Source organism: Callithrix jacchus, chromosome 5, assembly GCF_049354715.1.
Source record: "Callithrix jacchus isolate 240 chromosome 5, calJac240_pri, whole genome shotgun sequence".
In the NCBI taxonomy this organism is placed as follows: domain Eukaryota; kingdom Metazoa; phylum Chordata; class Mammalia; order Primates; family Cebidae; genus Callithrix; species Callithrix jacchus.
Genome location: NC_133506.1, coordinates 43,387,392 through 43,398,396, shown reverse-complemented (window position 1 = coordinate 43,398,396; position 11,005 = coordinate 43,387,392). Strand labels below are relative to the sequence as shown.

General features: G+C 46.7%; 1 long non-coding RNA gene across 1 annotated transcript; it reads left to right on the top strand.

The window, feature by feature from the left end:
• Positions 1 to 222: 222 nt before the first annotated feature.
• LOC144582861 (uncharacterized) lies at positions 223 to 8,200 on the top strand. Its single transcript, XR_013536366.1, has 3 exons — positions 223 to 389; positions 2,782 to 5,035; positions 7,692 to 8,200. It is a non-coding gene; the product is annotated as an uncharacterized LOC144582861 (long non-coding RNA).
• The last annotated feature ends 2,805 nt before the right edge of the window (positions 8,201 to 11,005 follow it).

Sequence of the window (11,005 nt, the reverse complement as noted above, 5' to 3'; positions counted from 1 at the left end):
ATAAACAGTCCTGCATTAAACTTCAGTTTCTTGAATCACCGTTTGTGCTCATGAATTTAGTGATAGTTTGAATTATTGTTCAGCAAATAATGAGCCTTCCTGGCCCATTGATGTGGGTTTGGCTGTGTGACTTGCTTTGACCAAGGATGGTCACAGTGTCAGAGGAAGTGACAAGACTAAAGTCATTAAATGTGCTCATGAAGTTTGCTTGCTCTTGTCCCCAGGGATCCTCCATGAGGAGTGTGTCCAGACAGGAGCTGCTCTCCTTTTAGACTGTGCCCAAGATAAACACATATGGAACAGATCTGATCCCAACCCACAGCCTGCGGCCATGCCTGGCAGAGCCCAGCCTGGATCAGCCAAGTCACGCTTGACCTGTGGACCTGAATGTAAGAATTAGTATCTGCTATAACCACTGAGTTGGTTTGTGACAACTGACAAATTACTGAGCTTTCAAATTGTGCTTCACAGAACCCAAGGACAGTAGTTAAAAACAAATTTCTCCTCTCAGACCCAGAGTGCATTCATTCATGTATTTATTTATTAATTCACTTATTTATTCAATACATAGTTTTTGAGCCCCTCAGTGTTAGGCATTGTTATAGGTGCTGGGGAGATGAAATTTAATGAGGCAGCCATTTGTGCCTTCTGCCTTCATGATATGACCATTTTGGTAGAGGAGACCATAAACAGACTAGTAAATAAATACATAAACAAACAAATGCTTAGGTTCAATGTATGCTGTGATTGAAATGAGACAAAAGGTGAATTGAAGTGGGGAGAGGAGTGGCTACTTCAAACTGGGGATCAAGGAGGGCTTCTCTGAGGAGGGACATTTAAGCTGACACTGTAGAAAGAGACAGCCAAAGAATTTGCTCCAAGAGAGTATTTCAGGAAGTGGGTATAACCAGTGCAAAGACCCCAAAGCAATGAAGTAAGTATCTGGTTCAGTCAAGGAACAGAAAGGAGACCAATTAGGCTAGGACAGAAGAGGAGGAGAGGGGTCTTCTAGTGTGTCTGGGTGCTCCTACAGAGGTACAGGGCCTCGTGGGAGGAAGGATTTAACAAAATAAGCAAAGGAACATAGGCAAAAGGTTTAAACCAGGGAGTGATTCCCCTTCAGATCACTCAGTTGTGATCAGATCTTTAAAAAACATGCACTCAGAAATAGTGACCCAATATGACTGTGATTCTGCACTGCTGCAAAGCAAGGAGGCACACCCTCTTGAGGGTGGTCTTCTGTTATACATCTCTGTTGTAGGGGTCCTAAGCAGTACCCAGCAACAGGAACAGAAGAATGAGGGCCCACCCAGGGAGGTTCTGCTTCAGTTCCTTTATACCTGGGCCTTTGCTAAAGTTTTATTTGAAGAGAGAGTGCTGTATTAAATAAATGAATAAGATAAAATAATGGAAAATAAAAATAACAACAAAATGTGAATTTGCATCTGGCCCAAGCCAAGACTCAGATCTGGGAAACATGTTCAGAAAGGTGGGGGCCTGGTCCAGAGTCACTCAGCACATTAATGCCAGGCTTCTTCTCAGACTTACACAGCAGTAACCATTTAAAGTGACTTCACAGTGTCCTGATGGGGTAGTTAATACACTGTCCCTGAGCAGTATCTCACAGTAGTGCCATTTCCAGAGTGACATCACAGTCAGTGCCCTTGTGGGGTAGTTAATACACTGTCCCTGAATGAACATTATCTCCCTGCAGGTCTGGAAACTGGTATATAGATGCAGCACTGCATCTCCTGTTTATACACACAAGAGAAGCAGTAAGCGGAGGAGGGAGAGGATCAGACAGGGATAGGAATTTGACATTTGCTGGGTGCAGTGGCTCATGCCTCTAATCCCAGCATTTTGGGAGGCCAAGGCAGATGGATCACCTGAAGTCAGGAGTTGGAGACCAGCCTGGCCAACATGGTGAAACCTGTCTCTACTAAAAATACAAGAATTAGCCAGGTGTGGTGATGCATGCCTGTAATCCCAGCTATTTGGGAAGCCGAGGCAGGAGAATTGCTTGAACATGGGATGCAGAAGTTGCAGTGAGCTGAGATCGCGACACTGCACTCCAGTGTGGGTGATAGAGCACGACTCCCTCTCAAAAAAAAGAAAAAAGAAATCTGACATTTTTTTCCTCCCCCTGTATCTAAGGGTTATTCTTGTTTATTTGTTATTTTTGTTTTAGGCTTTTGACCACCTGAAGCTGCATTTTTTGTCTTTGTCTCTAGCTGATAAGAGAAAAGGAGGTGAGGGAAGTGACCCAGCACCTCTAGGCAACAGCCCCTCCCCTGCAGCTGATTGTGTTCCCAGCATAATCAGTCTCTTCCCTACTCCTGGCTTTCTTTTTTTTCTGTTAAATCTTTTTAGAATGGCTTGTCTCTCTAAGTGGTTAAAATCCTTCTCTTTCCCATTTTTCTCCCTTTTTATGTCTCCTGTCTCTCCCCAAACATTTTTTCTCCTTTGGAAGTTTGCCTGATAAGTTTCTGGTAGTCCTGAGGGACCTCTGTTATGAGCAGCAACCTCCCTCTCTAGGGTGTCCTAATCAACCTCAGAGGGTCTGGGGTTCACATTCAAGAGAACAATGATGTCACATCCGGATTTTGTGGCAATTTACTCTTAAGAAGGAGGCTGTTAGCATGTTGATAGGCAGCAGCACTCAGGAGTGCCCAGACACACTGGTCAGGAGATTTACAGTCTTGTATGAGCTGAGGAATGTCCTCAGATGTCTTAAGGGGAGTGCAACAAAATGCTCCTTTTCTTTTTCCATTGAATGTTTAGCCGCTGGTCTCCATGGATGGCATCTTTTATATCCTACTAAGTTAGGAGATGAATTGCATCAGCAGCAAGGCAAGCAACAACAAAGAGATTTGCCCTTGAAACTTTTTGGATGCCATGACTTCCATGAGGTGAGTACTCTGTGTTGCATCCCTATGGCATACCAGAAGAGACTGCAACTGGATTTTTGCCAGGACTGCCCTCTCAAAGGGCTGGTTAGTGCAATAATTCACTTACCCAGAGAAAACAACTTAATCAGGCTCAATAAACCTTATACTGACTTTGGCATTGATGGGCATGTGGATCAGATCCAGTACAGTCCTTCTGGAAGAATCCTCTCCCTGTTCCCTTGAGAGGAGCCTTGCATGCTGGTCAGTCAATGCAGTCCTCCCTTCCGGAGTCCCTGGGTATCAAACAGATCCAGGGGATCTGGTTAATATCCAAGATGGTGGCTGATCCTTCCTAAAAACTAAACTATACAAAGTGAGGTGTACCATAGAGGCATGTGCCTTTCAGGTCCTCTTACAATTTAGGGCAGAGCATTGTGGCAGCACAGGGTAGACGTAGCATAGAGTGGGGGCGCTAAAGTGCAGGTGTGTCCACAGCCAGGGTGCTTCCCCAGGTGGCACTCAATGTCGGTGAAGCCAGTTAGTAAGCAAGAGCAGTCCAGGAGCATGTGGGTCCATTGAAACTTGAGTTACAACCTTGTATGAGCTGAGGAATGTCCTGAGATGTCTTAAGGGGAGTGGAACAAACCAAACTGCTCCTTCTTTCCTTTTTTCCATTAAATGTTTAGCTGCCGGTCTCCATGGATGGGACCTTTTATATATTACCAAGTTAGGAGACAAATTGCAACAGCCAACTCATGATGCCAGCTGTCCCGATTGTATCCAATGGATTTCACTTTATGGAAGTGACTGAGTGATGGCAGGGAGAAGCAGGTACCATCAAAAGAATACTCTACTTACATTTCCCAAGAGAAGGGAGCACACCAGGCCACATAGGACCACACAAGGGAACACCAAATTTGGTCAGGAGGCAGTGGCAGAAGCCGCAGAAAAGCCTAGGCCGGAGCCTTTATTGTGTTTCTCATGGGGAAAGCAGGACAGAGCCGGGGGAACAGCTTGAGATTGGCTGATGTTAATAATGTTGCAGGCTCTGGGCTACAGGGGAGGGTGAGGTCTTAGTTGTCTTGTCCCTGGTCCTGGGTGATGTGGGGAAGGGGAAATATTGGCTTGGTGTGTGGGAGTTAGATAAGGCGAAGTTGGGAGATTTGTGCTCTGGCCTGGTTGGAGAGTTTGTAATATGATATTCAAACACCCTCTAAAGCTGATTGCAGGGGAGATACAAACAGCTTTGGCCATCGGTTTGGTCCTGTGATTAATGGATGCCAAAAGACGAATGCAGAATCTAAGATAACACAGTGCCTGCTGAGTGTCAAGCAGAGAAGTAATGCTGATATGCTATGTGATGCTCATCCAACATCAGATGTGATACTGATATACACTGATCTGTGTCCCCATCCAAATCTCATGTTGAAATGAAATCCCCAGTGCTGGAGGTGGGGTCTGGTGGGAGGTGATTGGATCATAGGGGTAGATTCTAACGGTTTACACCAACCCCCTAGTGCTGTTCTCGTGAAAGAGTTCTTGAGATCTGGTTGTTTAAAAATGTATAGCACCTTCCCACACACCCTTCTTTCTGCTCCAGCCATGTAAGATGTGGCGGCTTTCCCTACGCCTTCCTCCATGATTGTAAGTTTCCTGAGGCCTCCCCAGCCATGCTTCCTGTTCAGCCTACAGAACCATGAGCCAATTAAACCTCTTTTCCTTGTAAAGTACCCAGTGCTTGGTATTTCTTTATAGCAGTGCAAGAATGGACTAATAGAGATGCCCGTTGGTGTGCTGAGATGTGCTTGCAGTTCTAACTGGCCTCCCTCCTTACAAATTCCTTCCCCACCCCCAGCTCTAGGACCATGACATGCAGACAGCCCTTATCCAGGGGGCAGGACCTGGGAGCTAAGGAAAGGGTGCTGAGGGAGACAGTGGCCCGCCCTGGCCAAGAAGAGCATCTCCCAGTGAACTGGAATGCTTGGACCACGTGCCACCTTGCCTATAGGAGTTAAGTTAATATGAAAGTTTGGGGGTGGCATTTAGAATTTTAGAAACTTAGGCATGCTAATTCTACTTCTTCAGAAATGTATTCTAGAAACTTTGCTGGAGACAGAGCAAATCAGAAAGCATCCTGAGAGTTCCAGGTACGTCTGCCTTGTCTTTTATGTTTTTACTGCTTGGATTAGTTTCCCAGGGCTGCCGTAACAAATCACTACAAAGTTGGTGGCTTGAAACAACATACACCTATGTGCTCACAGTTATGGAGGCCAGAAGTCCCAAATCAAGATGTTAGCAGGGTTACGCTGTCTCTGAAGGCTCTAAAGGAGAATCCTTCTCTGCTTCTTCCAGTTTCTGGTGGCTGCAGGTATCTCTTGGCCGTGGCCAAATCACTCCAGTCCCTGCCTCTGTCTTCATGTGGACTTCCCTTCTGTCTGTGTGCGTCTTCTCTTCCTCCTTACACAGTCACTTGACTCCGAATTTGGGACCTACCTGAGTAACCCGGGATAATCTCATCTCAAAATCCTTAACTTAAACATGTCTGCGGGGACCCTCTTTCAAATAAGGTGACCTTCACACCTTCCAGGGATGTGGACCTAGACGCATCTTTTGGGGGGCTACAGTTCAACCCATGACACTGTCATTAAAGTGACCAGTTTGTCCTCTTTTACCCAGAACCTTCTTAGTTTTAGCACCAAAGTCCTATCTCCAGGGACTCCTTTCAATGTCAGGAAAACTGGGATGGCTGGTCACCCTAGTAACACATATCTGCAGCATACGGGTGGGCTAAGGTTCCAGAAGAAACTTATAGAAGATTGCAGTTCATTTAAACAAGACAGTGCGGCAAGACAGACTGGCTTCTTTACCTCAAATCACACTCTAAAATAAATCGAAATAACAGTTTGGTCAGATTCTCTTTGAAAGCTCTGATTTGGTTCACAATCAATTAAGAAAGGGTATATGTTTTATTCTAGTTCAAAATGTGTCTTTCTTTCCTAGTTTTTCTTCCCTCTTTCCTTCTTTTTTTTCTTCACTCCTTTTTTTTCCTTCCTTGATTTCACCTTCTCCTCCACCTTTTCCCTCTCCCCAATTTTCTTATCCCTCCAGGGCCATTGGGGAGGTAAGGGAAGACTGGATTTGAGTTTCCAGCTCAGTAAAGAATCAATGGTGTGTGAGTCCTGCCTGGGATGGGTACGGTTGTATCCTGCAGACCCCACGCTCTGAAATGTGCCTGCTCTTGAGTTTGGAGCCCATTTCCCCTGCACAGCTTATAACTGGATTTTCACACATGCAGAAAGGCTCCTATATCTCCATCCATCTGGGTTGTCACTCGGTCTTCATGTGAGCAATGAGGTTATGGATGGGCACCTCCTTAGAGTGCTTTGCTGGAAAGGCAGGAAATGAATCCAGCCTGTTTCCCAGCCCATTTCTCCTGCTCTGCTCGCTATGTGAGCCTCTGAGATCAGCCTAGGAGTGTGGTGAGTGTAAAGGAGTCTTGCTACTGCCAGGACAGGCCCCTGCATCTCTCCCTGAAGTAAAGCAGAGGCTGACAGATTTAATGGGAGAAAGAAAGAAGGAGGAAGGAGATGTTTATCCGCTCCCCTGGCCGGGCAGGTGTTTTCATCTCTTGTCTGGGTTCATTTTCTCAGCCATTTGGTGGTTGGTCTTCCATTTTCAGATAAAGAAACTGAAACTCAGAGGGAACAATAATTCACCTAAGGTCACACAGCTGGCACAGGGCAGGGACAAGATTCACACGCAGGCACTCTTTACTGTTCATGTATCCATTCGAAGTGTGTTGAGCTTCTTTCAAGGGGCAGACACTGGAGACACAGTAATGAACAAAACTGTTAAAGTCCCTGCCTCAGTGGGCTGTGTTGAGAAAGACCAGTAAGGACCAACGCACATTCCGTCAGTGGGGATCAGGCTGTGAGGGAAAGAAAAACACAGCTAAGTGGATCCCTGGGAGGGCATGCTTTTTGTAAGATTGTCTGCGGAGTGATGCTCAAGTTTAGACCTGAAGGAAGTAAAGCAGTAGGTTGAGCATCGAAATGAGGAAAGAGCTCCAGGCCTAGGGCACAGCCAGTGCAAAGGCCCTGAGGCAGAACTATGTCTCACCTGTTGGGGGAAATAGCAAGTTACCACGTGCGTACTTCCTAGAGTCCTTCATTCAGGGCTGTAGTAAGAGAGCAAAGGGGTGGGGCGAGCAGTCTGCCCAGGTACAAGCAGTAAGGGAGGGCATTATCTGTGGAAAGTTTAAAACCAATGATAAAACTGGCTATAATTCAGTGATAAAACACTCCTCCCCACCAGAGCCGATGGCCCCTACCCCCACAGCCCTGGGAATGCTATTGCCCATGTGAGACCAGAAAACTTTGGAGGGTTGAGCCTGTGTTTGTGCTATCTCTTGTAGCATCCCCAGGTTTTAATATCTCAGTCTGGACCCCAGCTTTTGTTGAAGGAATAAACAAATTGGAAAAATCCTGGTGTCTTCTGGGAGCTGCTAGTGTGTGGCCAAATGCAAACTAAGACTTTGAGAAGGACAGCTTGACAATAAAATGCCACACGCACTGGCAGGGCCTGGGCAGGGCCACACGCTGGGGCTCTGCAGGACAGATGTGATGTGTGGTGGGACCAAGGTGCTGGACTGGCCAGCCCCAGGCCATGGCTCACCCCCAACAGGCTTTCCAGAGTGCCTCGACGGCATTGCCTCCCCCTCCTCTGTGTTGAAGTCACAGAATGAAACCGTGCCCCAAAGAGTTAAAGCAACCAATAACTAACAAAAAATTCTTGCGTTTATAGGATGGTAGAAACTCCCTCTGCTTGTGAGATTAAATTGGCTGAAATTGATTGGAACCGATGTGGGCATGTGAAGTTTGCACAGAATGAGCTTGCTGATGTCACAGCCTGAATTTCCACCACACGTTTCACACTAACTCTCCCCGAGTTTGTATATGGAGCCCACGAGGTAGCATGAAGAGGTAACTGTGCACCCTCAAGGACTTTCCAGACCTCTTCTTTCCTTCCACCATCACCTGCTAATCCCAGAATCCACCCCCTAAACCTGCCTCAGTGGGCTGGGTTGAAGAAGACAGGCAAGGAAAAACGCACACTCCGTCAGTGGTGATCAGGGTGGTAAGGAAAAGTCAAACGCAGCAACGTGGATCCTTGGGAGGGCATCCTTTCTAAGGCGGTGATTCTATTTTGATAGAAAATGACTGCCTCAAAGCCAGCACAGAGAGATAAATTTGAGCTGACCTCCTGTGTCCTTGTTGGTTAAAGTGCAATAAAAAGCTTTTCTTTTCTCAAAACCCTGCTGTTAGAGTATTGGTTTCCAGTGCATCAGTCAGCAAACCCCCTTTGCCTAGTAACAAGAAGGCCTCTGAACAGAGAAGCCCCAGCTCTGGTCTCTGTCCTGGGGAAAACCATGACTCCTCTCACCCTCTGCCAACTGACGTGGCTCGGTAAGAGCAGCCACTCACCTACTCACCTGAGCAGTCAGGAGGGATGGAGAAAGAGCAGTGGCCTTTGTGTCCAAGTCCTAGATCCATTCACTGCAGACAATGTGACATCAGCCAGGATGTTTCCACCCTTGAGACCATACCTGAAATTGGGTGACCTAGAAGATATTTCTAACACTGACTTCACGGATATCCAGATGTTTCTTCTCCTAAAGACAACTCTATGCAGAGCACTACTGGAAATTCAGAGCCTTTAGGAAGTCACGTCTGCACAAAGATAGACACTCAAGAGCAGCTAACTCTTAACAGTCATCTATTAAACAGCAGCTACTCTTTCTCTGCCTCGGAAGAGTGGGGATGAAGTAGCAAGAGCAATGGCATTCCTTTGCATTGTATATTTTGTATTATTTTATTTTATTTTAGACAGGGTTTCTCTCTCTATCACCCAGACAGAGTGCAGTGGTGCAATCACAGCTCATTGTAACCTCAAACTCCTAGGCCCAAGCAATCTTCCCACCTCAGCCTCCTGAGTAGCTGGGACCACTGGCATGCACCACCACACCTGGTTCATTTGTTTTTGTTTTTCTTTTTTGTAGAGATGGGGTCTCACTCTATTGCCCAGGCTGGTCTCAAACACTTGGGCTCAAACGATCCTCCTACCTTGGCTTCCCAAAGTGCTGGGATTAGAAGTATGAGCCACCATGCCTGGACCTCTTTGCTTTGTAATCAATCAGTTGTATTTCATTTGCCTCCTCATTAACAGCTTACATCAGTCAAGGAGGAAGTCACTGTTATCACGCACATTTCAGAGTTGGGGAAACTGAGGCATGTTGCTGAAACTTCCTCACAGACTTCTTACATTGTTCCCAGTTTCCAGCTCTCTCTCTCTCTAGCCTCAGTGGTATTCCTTAACATTTTACCCTACCCCAGGAGCTGTAACCTTAAAGGCTGATTTTTTTCTTTAACAAACCCACCAGAAGATACTATGCATCCAGTCAATCCTGGTCCCCACAGAGTGGTCTCCAGAAAAAGCATTAATCTAACCGTGGCATCCTTGTCAAGGAAACCATGGCCTCCTCTGGGATGCTCAGAGGTCTGTCTCTTTCCCACACAGTCTCATCTTGCTGGGGCCTCTAATGGTGCCTGAGCTGGAGCACATTTCCTCTCTTTGACCTTGAGTTTGATTCACCTCCAGATATTTCCAGATGCCAAGCTCACCTTCAGGGCCAGCTGGATAGATGCATGACTTGCTGCACAGGGTCCCATGCTCAGAAGGACCCGTGCTTGGTGTAATGGTCACTCCGTGGTCACTGACTTGAAATTCTGGAGCATTTCTGTACAAAGGACGCTACACTTTTATTTTGCATTGGGCTCCAAAAATCACGTAACTGGTCCTGGCACCCCCCAAGGAATGAGGCTTTCCCCTCCTCATGTTGAGAAATGCAGACTCTAGAACAAAGCTGACTCTCCCCAAGAGAAATCCCCAGGTGTCTGGTCAGTGGGTGTAGTGCTGGAGGGGCCCCCTCAGAGAGGACCATGTTGATCGGGACTCACAAGCACTGCTGTTTGCTAAACAACACAGATCGTACTACTGCTCAGCTCATATCCTGAAAACCAAGTTGCAGCGAGCCTGGCTGGACATGGAATATGCTTGGAGCGTGGCCAAGGCTCCTGGTTAGTTTCTTCTCCTTTTGTTCCTTGGCCCTGCACATGCCACTTCAAGATGGGTTTGATCACTTGGCCCTTGCTGCTTTGTTTGGTTTGGGGCTGGAGACATTTCTGATCTTTGCCCCAGATTATCCACACTTGGGTAAAATGATACTACCTCCCTTCTTGGAAGACAGACCTCCAGGTTGGCTTATCCTGAAGTCTCACTCAGCTAACACGCTGCTCATATCTGCAGCATCCTCATCATCAACCCTCCAGGAGCTGCTGTAACAACCCACACCCCTCCACGGCACAGTCCCAGGAATATCCCCTGTGCTACCTTCCTCTCTGAAAGGGGTTTGAGCAACTGGAGTGAACATAGGAAAGATGGTTTCTAGGCAGTTTCCAAGCAGAACCAAACACAAAATGAAAACATGGGGCCCCACATTCAAAACGTATTCAGAATTTCAAGAGAGCCAAGTTTTAAACCTAATACGGAGCGCCTCTAAATGGAGACACCGTGAGGCTGCACAGCTCACACGTTCGCAAAGCCAGCCATTTCCAAAGGCCTGTACCTCTTCATGGGCCGAAGTCAGGCTGCACGTCTTTTGAAAATAATTACAAGCCTCATTTTCCATTCATCTCTATTGCATGAGTTTCAGGCAGTCGGGCTGTGCATAGCTAATCAAAGCCAGAGCCGAAGGCCGCCTGGTTTGATCTCAGAACAAGCAGACAGAGGCTGCAGAGGCTTGCGTGTGAATTTTGTGAGGCCCACTGCCCAGGATGTCCGTGAGGTAAAGAAACGGCTCCCCAAAGCCTCCAATCTCCGACTTCAAGCAGCATTCTCACACTTTGTACTCAAAAGACGGTAACTGCTGCTTCTATATGATACTATTTCAGATCCTGGTTAAATGGTTCTCCATTTTCTGAGTGTCCTCATTTTTCTGCCTTTTGATTTTCATAAAATCAAATTTCTATCTATCAGTGTCGATGTCTATGTCTCAGTGT